At 36.9% G+C, this 19813-nt stretch overlaps 1 long non-coding RNA gene across 1 annotated transcript in view; it reads left to right on the top strand.

The window, feature by feature from the left end:
• Positions 1 to 12947: 12947 nt before the first annotated feature.
• The window catches only part of LOC147581977 (uncharacterized), a 77011-nt gene continuing 70145 nt past the window's right edge, over positions 12948 to 19813 (top strand). Inside the window, exon 1 of the long non-coding RNA XR_015249820.1 lies at positions 12948 to 13019. This is a non-coding gene — a long non-coding RNA (uncharacterized LOC147581977). The remainder of the gene's footprint in view (positions 13020 to 19813) is intronic.

Below are 19813 nucleotides of genomic sequence, written 5' to 3'. Positions count from 1 at the left end.
TTCCATTAACTTGCTGGACAACTGATTTTATCATTTTCTTGGACATCAGCGATAGTTTAGAAACAGTATTAGGACAACAGGTAACTGTTTTTAGTGTTGATTTATTTTTGAGAGAGAGAGAGACAGAGAGAGACAGAGCGTGAGCAAGAGAGGGGAGAGTGAGAGGGAGACACAGAATCTGAAGCAGGCTCCAGGCTCTGAGCTGTCAGCCCAGAGCCCAACACAGGACTCAAACTTGTGAACTGTGAGATGATGACCAGAGCCAAAGTCAGATGTTTAACCAACTGAGCCACCCAGGTGCCCCACAATTGGTAATTTTTTAAAAGTGAAGAAAATTTCTGGTAATCTAAAAAAACTGTCCTGTCTCTCAAGCTGTATTTCTAACCGCAACCATTTGCTTAGAAATCTATCAATTTAGCATTTTATTTGTTACCTGAGGTGTTTATATCCTTAGGGTCCTGTAGCATAAGGCATGCTTGTAGCACCTAAAGAAACAAAATAAGAATGTTGTATTATACTAGATTATGTTTTCATTATAAAAGGTAGAATATGGAATAGAATATGAAATATGCATGACTTTAAGATATAAACTAATTCAGTGAAAGCATGCTTAGAGGGAAATTTATAGCATGGAATCTATATATTAGAAGAGAAGAACAATATTAAATCAATGATCTAAGTTTCAACCTTCATAAAATTGAAAAAGAAGAACAAATTGAATCCAAATTAAGCAGGAGAAAGTAATAATAATTAGAGAAGAAATCAGTGTATTTGAAAACAGGAAATCAATAAAGTAAATGAAACTAAAAGCTAATTATTTGAGAAGATCAATAAAATTGATATACCTCTAGCCAGACTATCTATGAAAAAGAGGACACAAATTACCAATATCAGAAATGAAAGAGGAGACATCACTACAGAGTCTATCAGCATTAAGATACTAATAAAGGAATAGTATGAACAAGTGTATGCCCACAAATTTGATAACCTAAATGAAATGGGCTAATTCTTGAAAAACACAGCTGCACAAGGCACAAACTTACACAAATAGAAGAGATACTAAAATAGTCCTATATCTATTAAAGAAATTGAATCTATAATAACTTTTCGAAACAGAATGCAACAGGGCCATATAGACTCACTGGTGTTGGACCAGTTAAGGAAGAAATTATACCAATCCTTACAATCTTTGTCAGAGGATAGAAGCAGAAGGAATATTTCCTAACTGATTTTATAAGTTCAGTGCTACACTAGTACCAACATCTGACTAAGACATTACAAGAAGATAAAACTACAAATATCTCTCATGAAATAGATGGAAAATTCGTAAACAAAATATTAGCAAATAAAATCCAACAGTATGTAAAAAGAATTGTACACCTCTATTATGTTGGATTTATCCCAAGTATGCATGGCTGACTAAAAATTCAAAAATCAATTAATGTAATCTTTCATATGAACAAACTTAATGAACAAATGACATGATCTTATCAATAGATGCAGAAGAATCATTTGACAAAACCAACACCAATTCCTGATTAAAAAGTCTCAGTAGACTAAGAATAAAGGAGAAATTCCTCAACTTGATGAAGCATACCTACCAAAACCTACAGCTAACATCACACCTAATGGTGACAAACTCAAAGCTTTCCTACTGAGATCAGGAACAAGGCAAGAATTTATTCTATTACCATTTTTTTCCCCAACACTGTCCTGGAAGTCCAAGCTATTACAGTAAGGCAAGAAAAGAAAATAGAAGGTATACTGATTTGAAAGGAAGAAATAAAACCGTCTTTGTTCACAGCTTACATGTGATCATTTATGTAGAAAATCCAAAAGAATTGACAAAAAAAGTCCTGGAACTAATAAGCATTTATAGCAAGATTAAAGGATACAAGCTAACACACAAAGTCAATAACTTTGCAAATACCAGCAATGACCAAATGGAGTATGAAATCCAAAACCAATACTATGTAAATTAGCACTCTCCAGGGGTGCCTGGGTGGCTTGGTCAATTAAACAACTGAATTCAGCTCAGGTCATGATCTCGCAGGTCACAAGTCCAAACCCCACATCAAACTCTGTGCTGACAGCTCAGAGACTGGAGCCTGGTTCAGATTCTGTGTCTCCCTCTCTCTGCCCCTCCCCCCTCACAATCTGTCTCCTTAAAAATAAATAAACTTAGGGGCGCCTGGGTGGCGCAGTCGGTTAAGCGTCGGACTTCAGCCAGGTCACGATCTCGCGGTCCGTGAGTTCGAGCCCCGCGTCAGGCTCTGGGCTGATGGCTCAGAGCCTGGAGCCTGTTTCCGATTCTGTGTCTCCCTCTCTCTCTGCCCCTCCCCCGTTCATGCTCTGTCTCTCTCTGTCCCAAAAAAATAAATAAACGTTGAAAAAAAAAATTAAAAAAAAAAAATAAATAAATAAACTTAAAAAAATTAAATTAGCACTCCCTAAAATGAAATCCTTAGGTGTAATTTTGTTTTAATGTAAAATTTCTTATGAGGAGGCATTTACTGGGGAAGATGGTGAGTAGGAAGACGCTGGGCTCACCGCATCCTGCTGATCACTTAGATTCCACCTACACCTGCCTAAATAACCCAGAAAACCACCAGAAGACTTGCAGAATGGATTCTCTGGAGCCAAGTGCAGACAAGAGGCCCACGGAGAGGGTAGGAAGGGCGGAGAGGCAGTGCTCGCTACACGGACTTGCATGAGGGAGCCAGGGCAGAGTGGCAGCCTGCCAGCCAAGAAGAGACCCCGAGTCTGGCTTGCAAAAGCAGAGGGGCCTGATGGAGTGCGTTCAGACAGCAAGTGGGACTTAACATCTGGAAGGTTATAAGTTAACAGATCTGCTCGGAGAGCAGGAGGGCTGGAGGACAATGGGAGGGAGAGTCGTAGAGTCCTGGTCAACAGAGCTCAGCTTGGCGGGAAACAAAGGCGCTCGCGAGCAACATCTTCCTCGCCCATCCCCCGGCCAAAATCCCAAAGGGAACCAGTTCCTGCCAGGGAACTTGCTTGCACCACGCAAACACCCAAGGCTGGGCTTCTGCAGATCCATCCCTCCAGCAGCAGGTCTGACTCCTTCCTGGTGCCACAGGGCCCCTCCCAAAGGAGATAACAGAAGGATAAGTGAGCTGAGCCTGCCCCTCCCCACCCCCCCACCCTGTGCACCCTGCCGCTCCACCCCATCTAATATGCCAGATCCCCAGCACCACAAGCCTGGCAGTGTGCAAGTAGCCCAGACGGGCCATGCCACCCCACAGTGAATCCCACCCCTAGGAGAGGGGAAGAGAAGGTACACACCAGTCTGACTGTGGCCCCTGTGGTGGGCTGGGGTCAGACATCAGGTCTGACTTTGGCCCCGCCCACCAACGCAAGTTATTAAAGACAGCACAGGGGAAGTGCCCTGAGTTCCCTACCACTCCAGGGACTATCCAAAATGATGAAACGGAAGAATTCCCCTCAAAAGACTCTCCAGGAAATAACAACAGCTAACGAACTGATCAAAAAGGATTTAAACAATATAACAGTAAGTGAATTTAGAATAATAGTCATAAAATTAATCACTGAGCTTGAAAACAGTATAGAGGACAGCAGAGAATCTATTGCTACAGAGATCAAGGGACTAAGGAACAGTCAGGAGGAGCTAAAAATGCTATCAATGAGCTGCAAAATACAATGGAAACAACCACGGCTCTGATTGAAGAGGCAGAGGAGAGAAGAGGTGAACTAGAAGATAAAATTATGGAAAAAGAGGAAGCTGAGAAAAAGAGACATAAAAAATTCCAGGCGTATGAGGAGAAAATTAGAGAACTAAGTGATGCACTAAAGAGAAATAATCTACGCATAATTGGTATTCCAGAGGAGGAAGAGAGAGGGAAAGGTGCTGAAGGTGTACTTGAAGAAGTACTAGCTGAGAACTTCCCTGATCTGGGGAAGGAAAAGGGATTGAAATCCAAGAGGCACAGAGAACTCCGTTCAGACATAACTTGAATTGATTGTCTGCACGACATATCATAGTGAAACTGGCAAAATACAGGGATAAAGAGAAATATCTGAAAGCAGCTAGGGATAAATGTGCTCTAACATATAAAGGGAGACCAATAAGACTCGTCACGGATCTCTCTACTGAACCTTGGCAGGCCAGAAAGCAATGGCAGGAAATCTTCAATGTGATGAACAGAAAAAATATGCAGCCGAGAACCCTTTATCCAGCAAGTCTGTCATTTAGAATAGAAGGAGAGGTAAAGGTCTTCCCAAACAAACAAAAACTGAAGGAATTCATCACCACTAAAGCAGCCCTACAAGAGATCCTAAGGGGGACCCTGTGAGACAAAGTACCAGAGACATCGCTACAAGCATGAAACCTAAGGACATCACAATGACTCTAAACCCATATCTCTCTATAATAACACTGAATGTAAATGGACTAAATGCGCTAACCAAAAGATATAGGGTATCAGAATGGATAAAAAAAAACAAGACCCATCTATTTGCTGTCTGCAAGAGAATCATTTTAGACATGAGGACACCTTCAGATTGAAAGTGAGGGGATGGAGAACTATTTATCATGCCACTGGAAGTCAAAAGAAAGCTGGAGTAGCCATACTTATATCAGACAAACTAGACTTTAAATTAAAGGCTGTAACAAGAGATGAAGAAGGGCATTATATAATAATCACAGGGTCTATCCAGCAGGAAGAGCTAACAATTATAAATGTCTATGCGCCGAATACGGGAGCCCCCAAATATATAAAACAATTACTCACAAACATAAGCAACCTTATTGATAAGAATGTGGTAATTGCAGGGGACTTTAACACTCCACTTACAGAAATGGATAGATCATCTAGACACACGGTCAATAAAGAAACAAGGGCCCTGAATGATACATTGGATCAGATGGACTTGACAGATATATTTAGAACTCTGCATCCCAAAGCAACAGACTATACTTTCTTCTCGAGTGCACACGGAACATTCTCCAAGATAGATCACATACTGGATCACAAAACAGCCCTTCATAAGTAGACAAGAATTGACATCATACCATGCATACTTTCTGACCACAATGCTATGAAGCTTGAAATCAACCACAGAAAAAAGTCTGGAAAACCTCCAAAAGCATGGAGGTTAAAGAACACCCTATTAAAGAATGAGTGGGTCAACTAGGCAATTAGAGAAGAAATTAACAAATATATGGAAACAAACAAAAATGAAAATATAAGAATCCAAACACTTTGGGATGCAGCGAAGGCAGTCCTGAGAGGAAAATACACTGCAATCCAGGCTTATCTCAAGAAACAAGAAAAACCCCAAATACAAAATCTAACAGCACACTAAAGGAAATAGAAGCTGAACAGCTAAGAAAGCCTATCCAGCAGAAGAAGAAAAATAATAAAGATCAGAGCAGAAATAAACAATTTAGAATCTAAAAAAACTTTAGAGCAGATCAACGAAACCAAGAGTTGGTTTTTTGAAAAAATAACCAAAATTGATAAACCTCTAGCCAGGCTTCTCAAAAAGAAAAGGGAGATGACCCAAATAGATACAATCATGAATAAAATGGAATTATTACAACCAATCCCTCAGAGATACAAGCAATTATCAGGGAATACTATGAAAACTTATATGCCAACACACTGGACAACCTGGAAGAAATGGACAATTTCTAAACACCCACACGCTTCCAAAACTCAATCAGGAGGAAATAGAAAGCTTGAACAGACCCATAACCAGCGAAGGAATTGAATCAGTCATCAAAAATCTCCCAACAAATAAGAGTCCAGGACCAGATGGCTTCCCTGGGGAATTCTACCAGACGTTTAAAGCAGAGATAATACCTATCCTTCTCAAGCTATTCCAAGAAATAGAAAGGGAAGGAAAACTTCCAGACTCATTCTATGAAGCCGGTATTACTTTGATTCCTAAACCAGACAGAGACCCAGTAAAAAAAGAGAACTACAGGCCAATATCCCTGATGAATATGGACGCAGAAATTCTCAATAACATACTAGCAAAACGAATTCAACAGCATATAAAAAGAATTATTCACTATGATCAAGTGGGATTCATTCCTGGGACGCAGGGCTGGTTCAACATTCACAAATCAATCAACGTGATACATCACATTAATAAAAGAAAATATATGAACCATATGATCCTGTCAACTGATGCAGAAAAGGCCTTTGACAAAATTCAGCACCCTTTCTTAATAAAAACCCTCGAGCAAGTCGGGTTAGAAGGAACATACTTAAAGATCATAAAAGCCATTTATGAAAAGCCCACAGCTAACATCATCCTCAATGGGGAAAAACGGAGAGCTTTTTCCCTGAGATCAGGAACACGACAGGGATGTCCACTCTCACCGCTGTTGTTTAACATAGTGTTGGAAGTGCTAGCATCAGCAATCAGACAACAAAAGGAAATCAAAGGCATCAAAATTGGCAAAGATGAAGTCAAGCTTTCATTTTCCAGATGACATGATATTATACATGGAAAATCCGATAGACTCCATCAAAAGTCTGCTAGAACTGATACATGAATTCAGCAAAGTTGCAGGATACAAGATCAATGTACAGAAATCAGTTGCATTCTTATACACTAACAATGAAGCAACAGAAAGACAAATAAAGAAACTGATCCCATTCACAATTGCACCAAGAAGCATAAAATACCTAGGAACAAATCTAACCAAAGATGTAAAAGATCTGTATGCTGAAAAGTATAGAAAGCTTATGAAGGAAATTGAAGAAGATATAAATAAATGGAAAGACATTCCATGCTCATGGGTGGGAAGAATAAATATTGTTAAAATGTCAATACTACCCAAAGCTATCTACACATTCAATGCAATCCCAATCAAAATTGCACCAGCATTCTTCTCAAAGCTAGAGCAAGGAATCCTAAAATTCATATGGAACCACGAAAGGCCCCGAATAGCCACAGCAATTTTGAAGAAGTAGACCAAAGCAGGAGGCATCACAATTCCAGACTTTAGCCTCTACTACAAAGCTGTCACCATCAAGACAGCATGGTATTGGCACAAAAACAGACACACAGACCAATGGAATAGAATAGAAACCCCAGAACTAGACTCACAAACGTGTGGCCAACTAATATTTGACAAAGCAGGAAAGATCATCCAATGGAAAAAAGACAGTCTCTTTAACAAATGGTGCTGGGAGAACTGGACAGCAACATGCAGAATGTTGAAATTAGACCACTTTCTCACACCATTCACAAAAATAAACTCAAAATGGATAAAGGACCTGAATATGAGACAGGAAACCAACAAAACCCTAGAGGAGAAAGCAGGAAAAGACCTCTCTGACCTCAGCCTCAGCAATTTCTTACTTGACACATCCCCAAACGCAAGGGAATTAAAAGCAAAAATGAACTACTGGGACCTCATGAAGATTAAAAGCTTCTGCACAGCAAAGGAAACAAGCAACAAAACTAAAAGGCAACCAACGGAATGGGAAAAGATATTTGCAAATGACATATCAGACAAGGGGCTAGTATCAAAAATCTATAAAGAGTTCACCAAACTCCACACCCAAAAAACAAATAACCCAGTGAAGAAATGGGCAGAAAACATGAATAGACACTTCTCTAAAGAAGACATCTGGGTGGCCAACAGGCACATGAAAAGATGCTCAACGTCGCTCCTCATCAGGGAAATACAAATCAAAACCACACTCAGATATCACCTCACGCCAGTCAGAGTGGCCAAAATGAACAAGTCAGGAGACTATGGATGCTGGAGAGGATGTGGAGAAATGGGAACCCTCTTGCACTGTTGGTGGGAATGCAAATTGGTGCAGCCACTCTGGAAAACAGTGTGGAGGTTCCTGAAGAAATTAAAAATAGACCTACCCTATGACCCAGCAGTAGCACTGCTAGAAGTTTACCCAAGGGATACAGGAGTACTGATGCATAGGGGCACTTTTTCCCCAATGTTTGTAGCAGCACTCTCAACAATAGCCAAATTATGGAAAGAGCCTAAATGTCCATCAACTGATGAATGGATAAAGAAATTGTGGTTTATATACACAATGGAGTACTACGTGGCAATGAGAAAGAATGAAATATGGCCCTTTGTAGCAACGTGGATGGAACTGGAGAGTATGATGCTAAGTGAAATAAGCCATACAGAGAAAGACAGATACCATATGGTTTCACTCTTATGTGGATCCTGAGAAACTTAACAGAAACCCATGGGGGAGGGGAAGGATAAAAAAGAAAAGAGAGGTTAGAGTGGAAGAGAGCGAAAGCATAAGAGACTCTAAAAGCTGAGAACAAACTGAGGGTTGATGGGGGGTGGAGGGAGGAGGGGGTGATGGGTATTGAGGAGGGCACCTTTTGGGATGAGCACTGCGTGTTGTATGGAAACCAATTTGACAATAAATTTCATATATTGAAAAATAAATAAATAAAATAAAATTCTTATGAGGAATTATGTGACTAATGAAATCAAAGGAAAAATTATCTAAATAAATGAGAGATAATCCATGTTCATGAATATGAGACTCAATAGTGTCAACATGTCATTCTCAATTTTGTAGATTCAATATAATACAATTAAAATCTAAGCAAGTTATTTTGTGGTATCTACAAAATGATTCTAAGATTTATATGCAACAGCAAAAGACCCAGAATAGCCAACTTATTATTAAGGAAGAACACAGTTGGAAGACTGAAACTACTCAACCTCAAGACTTACAATAAAGTTATAGAAATCAATTATAGTATGGTTTTAGTTAAAGTATAGAACAAGAGACCAACGGAATAAGATAGCCCAGAAAGATACCTACACAAATAGAGTCAACTGATTTTGACAAAGGAACAAAAGCTATATAATGTAAGAAATCTGCTATTTTCAACAAATAGTGCTGGAACAACTGGACATCCACATGCAGAAGAATGAACTTAGATATAGATCTTACACCTCTCACAAAAATTCACTAAAAATTGGTTATTGGCCTAAATGAAAAAAGAAAGGCTATAAAACTCAAAGGAGATAACATGACAAAAACCTAGATGACCTTGGGTATGATACAACACCAAAAGCATGATCCATGAAAAACAAAATATTGATAAACTGAAACTCATTACGAAATGAAACAAAAGCCAACCAACCAAAGAAACAAAATACTTGTATCATGCCAAAAACAATGCCTAAGAATGAGAAGAGAAATAATAAACTGGTTGAAAAAAAAAAAGTACTCGGAAAAGACACATCTGATTAAGGATTGTTACCAAAATATACAAATAATTCTTAATACTTAACAATAAGAAAATAAACAACCTGATTTTTTTTAAATGACCCAAAGACCTTAAACAGATACTTCATCAAAGAAGATATGCAAATGGCAAAAAACATATGAAAAGGTGTTCCACATCATAGGTCATCAGGAAAATGAAAATTAAAACAACAAGGAGATACCACTACACATCTATTATGATGGTGAAAATCTGGAACACTGATGATACCAAATGCTGGTGAATATGCTGAACAAGAGGAACTCTTGTTCATTGCTGGTAAGAATGCAAAATGGTACAGGCACTTTGGAAGACAATCTGGCAGTCTCTTATAAAACTAAAAATACTCTTACCATACGATCCACCAGTTGCACATCTTGGAATTTACCCAAAGGAGTTATAAACTTATGTCCACACAAAAACCTGCACATGCATGTTTATAGCAGCTTTGTTCATATTTGCCAAAACTTGGAAGCAACCAAGATGTCCTCCAGTAGGTTATTGGATAAATAAAATGTAGTACATACAGATAATGTACTACAGTGCTAAAAAGAAGTGAGCTATCAAGCCATGAGGAGACAAAGAAGAACCTTAAATACATCTTACCAAGTAAAAGAAGGCAAATCTAAAAAAAAAAATGATGATTCCAACTATATGACACTAAGGTAAAGGCAAAATTATGGAGACAATAAAAAAGATCAGTGGTTGCCAGGGACTGGGCAGCTGGAGAAGGGTGGATGCTAGGTGGATACCAGTGAAAATACTCTGTGTGATACTATAATGATGAATACATGTCATTATATATTTGACCTAACCCATAGAATATATAATACCAAGAGTGAGTGGTAATGTAAATCACAGAATTGGGTGATTAGGATGTGTCAGTGAAGATTTATCAAATGTAACCAAAGGACCTCTCTGAGAGGGAGGACCGCAAAGTTGATAATGGGGGACGCTATGTATATGGAGGGGCAGGAAGTATCTGGGAAATATCTGTGTTTTCTCTCAATTTTTCTGTGAACTTAAAAGTTCTCTAAAAAATTGCTCATTAAAAAATAAATTATAGAATATCAAATCAATTTTGCACTTGTGAGGCTCTACTTCAAAGTAGGTGTCCCTCTAGCAGTGCAAATACTATCTAGTAATAGCCCAGAGGTTCCATGAGATCATGTGGGCATCCTATGGTCAGTTTCCAATGTTAAGAAAAATTTAAGAGTCCTCGTTTTTAATGAAACCCCCTTATAATTTAATGTTGACAACTAATTCCCAAATGTAAATTGGGATATTTGAAGATTCAATTTACATGACCAAAAGCAAACGAAATATGCATTCAAACTCTATTACACAGACCAACACTTCATTCTGTTTGCAATAAAATCTCCTTATAATCTTACACACAACCTCTACAACTGGTGAGTTGACCTAAATTGAACATATTTTACCACTTTAGATAACTCTAGAGGCTCATTGTAAAAGCTAATAATCCACTATTGTATAAGTCCCATAAAGGCAGGCATGTGGACTGTGCCACTCATTATGCTATAGTGACCACTGACTAGAAAACTACCTGGCACGTAACAACAATGGAATATTTTTTAAAAACAAACAAACAAAAACAAAAAACCAAAAACCCCACATGATATACATAATTAAAACCATTAAAAATATGTTTTTTAATTTATATGTGTATTACTGATATATAATAAATAAATGGTGGAATGAAGTAGACCAAGTAATATCTATAGACCCTGTAGCCTACATTCTAATATCTGTTCTTCAAACTAATATGAAGTTTTACCCACAACCTCTAATTTGTTATTCAGACTAATTTCGGAATGAATAAATTTTTCTGGAGTGCCCTTGCTAAATTTCTCATTTCCAGTGTAGTCACTTTAAAATGCTAATTAAGGAACTGTAGTCTGAAATCAGGAGGTGGAGCCATCTCCTTCTGCATCTCTACCATGAGGGGTAGAAATAACAAAAGTTATAAAATACAACTCTTTTTGCTGTAAAAATTGTAGAATATATCTTTTTATGACATGACAAGGTCTGAAGCAAATAATGATTTCTTCTATGTCAATAGTGATATTGATCCAGTTCCATTCAGCAAATTTTTTTTTATAATTATGTCATATTTTAAGATGAACACAAACAATTTTACAATTTTAGCTCTAAAACTTTATTTTTTTCTCTGAATATACTTTTTCTGTTCTGGTCCATTGCCCTTGCTGTCAAGGCTGCCTGAATGCTCTTCAACTTTCCCTCTTACTGGCTCCATGAATCTTTCTATGACACTGCAGGGCTGTGAGAGGGGTCCTCTGTATTATAGGTACTATGTTTACCTGACTAAATTGCCCATTAGACGTCTTCTCTCTTGAGGACTGTGACTGGATCTTGTTCCCTATTATATTTATAGCTCTTACCCAATGCACTGGTCCATTATTGATGTTCAATAAATATTTGATGAATGAGTGAATAAGTGACTTTCACTGGACTTGTAAAGAAAGTGGCTGATACAACCATGGATTTGAAGTTGTAATGCTTAGCATTGGAACATGTAGGTATTTCCTTCACTTCTCTTTCATCCAGTATCATAGTCATCAGAATTATATTAACAAGAATTTCAGCATTTATTTAGAATGATGATAATGTGAACACCTTGATGTTATCTGACTCATTATCTATTAAATTCCTTTCAGCATGATTTTAACAACACTTTTAATATGCTGTATTTGGATTTAAAAAACATGATATGCACAATAGCATTAATCCAAATATTTGATTAACTATAATACCACATTTCCCTGTCATTAAAGATAACAGATAATTTATTATTCCTGTTGTAATTATATTAATATTCTAGCTAAATGTGTCTATTTAAATCTAACATTAAACTCTCAGTCTGGCTGATTAATATACACCAATAATTTCTTATGCTGATTTAGTATGTTTTAATGCAGTATATCTTTTTTCAAAATGCAAAGAATCTTTAGTTTCTTCTAAATATATTTATGAAATGAGAGTAACATCTGAAGAATCACTAACTAATACTCATTTCCCCTCTATACTTTTTATGAGGAGTATATCATGAACATAACAGACCTTGGAGTTTTCTGTGAGACATTTGATATTATGGAGCCCCAAGGATGCATTTTAACAACGGCAAATATTTCCCTTTTGGGAGAGGGGATGTTCCAGTGATATGATGTGTAATAAGGCCTTGTGCTTCTAATCTTGGAGATTTGTGGGTAATGAGGAGATAAAAACAAATAAAATAACTGGAAGCAGTTTGCTTAAAATAAATGCAATAAAGAAGTAATCTGAACCCTGAGCATTGGCTAGCATGGGGCAAGCCTAACTAGATTTTCTAAGTTATAGATCAGTCAACCTTGACCACTGAATTAGTAAGTAAGTGGACACCAGTGGATGGAAAGAGCTGTTGATTAGTGCCTTGCTGTTTCATTTCTCTTAGAAGTAGTTAGTTCTTCTTAGTGAATTATGAGCTGAAAGTAATCCACAATGTAAAATAATATAGAAACTTGAGCTGTCCTAGAGACATAGCAATGTCATCATGAAAGCCAAGGATGTAGATGGGTAGCCATGGGCTGGTCTAAAATGGAATGTCTGATTATAACTGATGTTCTAGCTTCTGTGACACAAGTCACAACACAATAGACAAAAGATGAAATTCTAGTGCTTTCAAGCTCTCCTGGGCAGGATGGCTTTTCTTGAGAAGGAAAACATTATAGCTCCAGGTAATTGTCACACACCATTTCACCATTTACAATGGTATGCACTAAAGTTTACACTTGAGGGAATTTCAAACATTCAGAAGATTAAGACTCATAAAGGAGGACACCACTATTTTATTTTTTTAATTAAAAAAATTTTTAATGTTTATTTATTTTTGAGAGAGGGAGAGAGATGGAGCGTGAGCAGAGGGCGGGGGTGCAGAGAGAGAGGGAGACACAGAATCAGGAGCAGACTCCAGGGTCTCAGCTATCAGGGCCTGACATGGGGCTCGAACCCACAAGCTGTGAGATCATGACGCGAGTCAAAGTCAGATGCTTAACTGACTGAGCCACCCAGGCGCCCCAGGACACCACTATTTTAATCAATACATTATTCAAAAGGAGTTCACAGGTCAGTAGAATTTCTCTTTTCTTTCTCTTTTTAGCCTTATCTTTTCTGCTTCCCATGGTGACTACTCATAATTCCCAAATTAATCATTTTGTTTTTATTAGCTACTTCCATTTAATTTCATAATCATTTGCATTGTACATAACATGAATTTGTTCAGTTCAGCTGCTGAGGCAAAGCTGGTAGGAGGAATATAAAAATGGCTTTGGATCTAGAAATTTTAGGCTTTTCTGCCTATACCACTTACGTATCTGGATTTTGAGACTGAACAAAGCTTTTCCCTGCAAGATTTTGGTGGGGAGACCTTAATCTTAAACCCTATTTCTTGGTTCCTTCCTTTGCTTTCAGTAATGCTAAAATGAGGGCCAAGTAATGTAACCTTTACAATATTGATTTCCTTCACAAGACCCAAAGCCCGTATAGAAGGTTATGCAGTCAGCTGTTAGCTGGAAGTTCTCTGAAGGAAAAAATAAATAAATAAATAAACAAAACAGAGCTAGGAAAAGCCACCAGAGACCCTTCCAAAGAACTTTAAGAATGCTTCACAACAACTCCAAGGAAGAGAACTGCATAATATTTTATGGTTAAACAGTGCAAACACAAGACAGGATTAGTGATAGTTTGCTAAACTTGGGATAAATTAAAATGAATAACATATCTAAAGGGCAATTATTACAACCATTTATTGAATATTTTCTTCATGGTTATACCAAGAAAAAATGTTAGTTGTTCACATCATTATTTAACTGATTCACTTTAAAAAAATGTAAGCTGTCAAATTGCCACATTAAAATGCCAAGGTGTTTTCATCATGGTCAATAACATGACGTTCACAAAGAAATTTTCTGTTTTTCTTTTATTTATAGACTTTTGATCATAGAAATAGCATTTTCCACTGTAAGTTATATGTAATTTATTTGACACAATGTCTGTGTCTGTTACATTGGCAATGTGATACTATTAAACCAAAGGATTAAAAGAAAAAAACTTTGTAAATGAGAATATGATGTAAGTTTCCTATAATATCCCAATTTCCCTGTTTTCTGGCTTTCTTATTCATACAATAGCTTTGGTCCATCCACTTTTTTAAATGTCAGTGGTAGGACAAATTCCATCCATAGGTGTTGTTCTGGAAAACCTGGGTTCTCTCTTCTCTAAATCTCAAACTGATACTTTGAAGTCAAAATGAGCCCCTCTGAAGGCTAATGTGTTTGCCATACATATGGGATAAAAAATTCTGTTATATTTTGCTTTAGTAGATACTGTTTTGAACCATGACAAAGATTATTGTGAAATTTGAATTGTCTTTCCTTGTGGGATCTCTCAGCTCCCATAGTTCTTCATGGCTACAGGCTCAGTCTCAATTACATAATTCCAACTCACTTTAATCAAAAAAAAAAAAGAAATACATCATTGTATTCTAATCTTACTTTCATTTATAAATATTGTCCAAATAGTAATGGTCATACAGCAGTCCTGTATGACATACGATAAGTGTATTTTATTATTAATTTTCTAAATTGTAAAATGAAGACATATATGTATAACTTTTATAATATATTGGTTATTAAAATTACTACATGTTGATATTAGAAAATTTGGCAAAAGTGACATAAATTAAAAAATTAAGGGGCACCTGTGTGGCTCAGTCGGTTAAGCATCAACTTCGGCTCAGGTCATGATCTCACTGTTCGTGAGCTCAAGCCCCACGTCAGGCTCTGTGCTGACAGCTCAGAGCCTGGAGCCTATTTCAGATTCTGTGTCTTCCTCTCTCTCTGACCCTCCCCCATTCATGCTCTGTCTCTCTCTGTCTCAAAAATAAATAAATGTTAAAAAATTTTTTTTAAAAAATTAAAATTTCTCACTTCTATATTTAGAAGTAACTACCATTTACCATTTGTGCTGGTCAATAATGGATGCCATCACAAAATGCCACAAGGTGGGTGGGTTAAACAGGAATTTATGTCTCACAGCTGTAGAGCCTTGAAATCTAAGGTTATAGTGTTAGAGTTCCTTCTGAGATCTGTGAGGGGGAAATCTATTCCCTCCTTATCTTAGCTTCAAGTGGTTTGCTGGCAATCTTTGCTATTTGCTGGCTTCTGTTGCATCATCCTTACTTAATACTTTCATCCTCAAAGGGCATTCTACCTATTTGCATGTCTGGCTCTAAATTTCTCCTTTTTTTTTTTTTAAATTTTTTTAAATGTTTTATTTATTTTTGACAGAGAGGGAGAGAGAGACAGAGCATGAGCAGGGGAGGGGCAGAGAGAGAGGGAGACATGGAAATGAAGCAGGCTCCCGGCTCTGAGCTGTCAGCCCAGAGCCTGACAACGGGCTTGAACTCGTGAACCACGAGATCGTGACCTGAGCTGAAGTCAGACGCTCAACCGACTGAGCCACCCAGGCGCCCCTCTAAATTTCTCCTTTTAATATGAACAACAGCCATATTGGATTAGGGGTCCACCCTACTCCACTGTGACCTCATTTTAACCAATTATATCTACAATCACTCTATTTCCAACTAAGGTCCCATTTTGAGGTTCTAGGTGTTAAGACATCAGCATATGAATTTGGGAGGGGGCACCATTCAACCCATAACACCATCTCATTATGTATATTTTGCATTTCCTATGCTTATGTAGTAATAATTATCATAATTTACTAAGTCCAGACTCTGTACCAGTGACTACATAAACCAATTCAATAATTTATTAAATTTTATTTGAGAAGGTATCAAAGAAATCACACCACTGTCACCATTCTACTATAGAGCAATACTTAGGCATAGAGAAAATAAGTAATTTTCCCAGTGTCACATAACCAAGTATAAATCTAGGCTACCTGAACCCTGACTGTAGAAGATTCGTGTTGTACGTTGTTTTATAACCTGAATCTTAAAAGTCTCTTTGGTGCTATATAGGCCATTTGTCATGTAAACATCCTGGACTTAGTATATGACAGAAGACTGAAATGGGTTCATATTAAGAAATCACCGCATCCAGAACTATCTGACAAAACCACCAAACACTTGATGCTTTTCTCCATGATTTGTATTTATAACTTTGGACTGTCAGATACTGCATCCACAAGTTCCTAGTTGTGTCCATTTGGGAAAAAAAATAAACCCTCTAGTAATAATGATATAATTGCTTTGCTTTGGTGTAAAATTTCAAATAAATATCAAGATATTTATGGTAAAAGATAAGTTTTCTACCATACCATTTCCCATTTGTCAGCACCATATCCAGGACCACTGGATAAATTTCAAATGATACAATTTTTTTTAGAATAATAAATATAATTAAAGAATCTAAAATAACATTTAAGTGTTCTACTATTGAACTATATGAACTATTATTGACACTATTTTTTCATTTTATAAATGATGAAAATTGGGCACAGAATATATAAGTCCTTTGTTTCAAATCATCCATGTGTTCGGGACCAGGTCTGGGACTTGAACCCATATTGCCCCCACTTGAGAGCCAGAGCTCTTGTTCTTAATTACTTTATGTGATAATAATGTGCTATAATGTATTTAATGAAACTCTTTGCCCATCCTTCAGTCATTTGAATACCAATTAACTGTATCCTATATATGCAATAGCCATTATGCCCTGCTCTCCTTCATGAACGCAAAACTAATCCAGAGAAATATAATATTATTTAAAGGGGCTAATAGTTCTTCACATTTTTTAGTTCATTAACAGCACAGGATTCAAATTTATTCAGTAAATGGAAATATAGTATTCATTCTCCATAGATAACTGAATATTATAATCTTATAACCTTAAAATACTTGTAAGTGATCAAACCAATATGTTGTTTCAGAAATATACTAATATTTATGCACATTTTTCTTCTAAATGCAAAAAACAGAGTTAGAATTTAAGATGTGTGTATAATTAAATTAAGAGTGGAAATACAAATGAAGTTTTGACTTTAAGCAGGGCCATGAAATGTAATAGTTCTACAAAGTGAAAAGACTTCCAGACCTGTAATAATTTTCCTCCTTACCAGTTTCAGAACTTAAAGAAGGACATGTTAGAATATGGCCTTTTGTTAGCAATGGAATTTTGTTTTTTCCCCCTAATATCAAAGTTTAATTCAATTGAATGCCTTGCCTTAATTATTTTCCTTTATAAGATAATTAAATTTTATAAAATATCAATAGAGGTCACAAGCTCAAATACTCCTAAGTTGAGAAAACAAAACCTGAGGCAGGCCACCTTCTTCATATCTTTTATCACTTTTTAAAATTTTTTTTAACATTTATTTTTTTTTTTTTTGAGAGAGAGAGAGAGACAGAGCATGAGCAGAGGAGGGGCAGAGACGGAGGGAGAAACAGAATCCGAAGCAGGTTCCAGGCTCCACTCTGTCAGCACGGAGCCTGACATAGGGCTTGACCTCACAATCTGTGAGATCATGGCATGAGCAGAAGTTGGATGTTCAACCAACTGAGCCACCCAGGCACCCCTATTTTGTCACTTTTTACTGAGATGTATTTAGTAGAATATTTCTATATCATAAGAAAACAGCAGGGAAAACATACTACATAATGCAGGTTACCATTAGCCTTGGCTATCAGAGCCACACTAATGGGAGGGAGGGATTGTGGAAATTGGAAAGTCCATGGCCTTGTGTAAATTAGGCACACACTAACCATCTCCTGTTGTTGATGCTGGGCCTAGTACTGCCAGTGTGTCTGACATTTCAAGATAATCTGGAAGACCATATTTTATATGAATTCTCCCAATTTTTAAGTGTTGGCTAAAAACAGTTATGTGCCAAACAAAATAAATCTACAGGCTAAATCTGTTCTTTAAATCGCCAGCATGCAACTTCTGAAATATTGGCTTTGGTTTCCTACAGTCTGTCAGCTGTTTTTCGGAACAGAGAAGAAAAGTTTGAAATAGCACCAATCAAAATCCTATTTGTGATTCAGTTGTCAAAACTAGTCATTTACTTGTTTAATCTTAGATATTGATCAAAGGGCACAAACTTGAAGTTAGAAGATGAATAAGTTCTGGGGATCTAATGCACAGCATTGTAACAACATTATGTACCTGAAAATTGCTAAGAAACTACATCTTAAAGATTCCCACCACAAAAAGAAATGATAAATATGGGACATGATGGAGGTGTTAGCCAAGGCTAGGTTGGTAATCATACTGCAATATATAAATGTATGTGCAATATATAAATGTATGAAATCAATGTATTGTATACCTTAAACTCACAAAACGTTATAAGCCAATTATATCTCAAATTACAAAAAATACATATTCTGCTGTAACAGCCAAGTCATCTTCATTTCTATCTATTCTTCACAGAGTAGCCATTTTGATCTTGTCTAGGCATAAAGCAGGCCATGTCATTCGTATTCCCCAAACCACTGAGCTCCTATTGATAGTAAAAGCCAAAACCTTGTAAGTTCTCACATGACTTGCCCTCAACTTTCTAATCATGACCAGGCCTTCTATGGCTCTTGACTCCCTTCCCTCTCCTTTACCTCCAATTCACTGAACTCCTTGGTATTTCTTGAACATTTCAAGGCTCTTCTCTGAGGACTTTTACTATTTTCTCTATCAGATTTTTTTTCCCACTTATATTTACCTGGCCAGTTCTTTCATTTCTCTCAGGTTTCCATTCAAAAGTCACTCTCCAAATAAAGCCTTTCCTCACCTCTCTATCTAAAATTTCAACCCCGCCCCCCAATACCTCGTTCCTCGTGGCATTCTTACCTGTTTGTCTTCTTTTTTCCCCTCCACAATCTAACACACACACCTACACTATGGATTTGTGGTGTTTTTATCCTTTCTCTCCCTACTTTAACAGCATTTAGTTATGATTTTGCAAAAACTTCATAAATTTTATTCGAATGGACCATTTTTCTATACTGTTAATAAAGTTGAGAGCATAACATTATGCTCTCAATTTGCACAGAGCATTTTAGGGGATAGTATGGATCAATTCAATGTTTTCTGATGACTTATTTTATTAAAGCAATAGAGATTAGTGAGCCAAGGATAATTAATAATTAAAAATAGGATGTCTCTTTCAAATATTTAGTCTCCAGCAAGTCTTGGCTATTGATTGGAATATGTGATGAGTTACTCAAGTGTTTAACTGAATGAAAAAAGGCAGGTTAAATGTTGGGGTTAGCAGTCCAAGGGAATATTTTTTATATTATGTAGCCATAAATATATTTTCTACCAGTATACTCAAATATTACCCACTGAGCAGCCAATGTGATGCTGATATAGCATAAAACAGATTGTCACCCCTCTCTTTCTAAATCCTCTAATGTCTCTAGATAACATTCAGAATAAAACTAAAAGTTATTACAGTGGATTGCTCAGACACCTCCTTCAGATCTTTACTCAAATACCATATTTTGATTTTGCAT

The sequence above is a fragment of the Puma concolor genome, chromosome B1 (genome assembly GCF_028749965.1).
Source record: "Puma concolor isolate L17-30 chromosome B1, mPumCon1.1.hap2, whole genome shotgun sequence".
Classification (NCBI taxonomy): Eukaryota; Metazoa; Chordata; class Mammalia; order Carnivora; family Felidae; genus Puma; species Puma concolor.
Note: the sequence above shows the minus strand (reverse complement) of the source record. Positions and strands in the feature narration are given on the sequence as shown.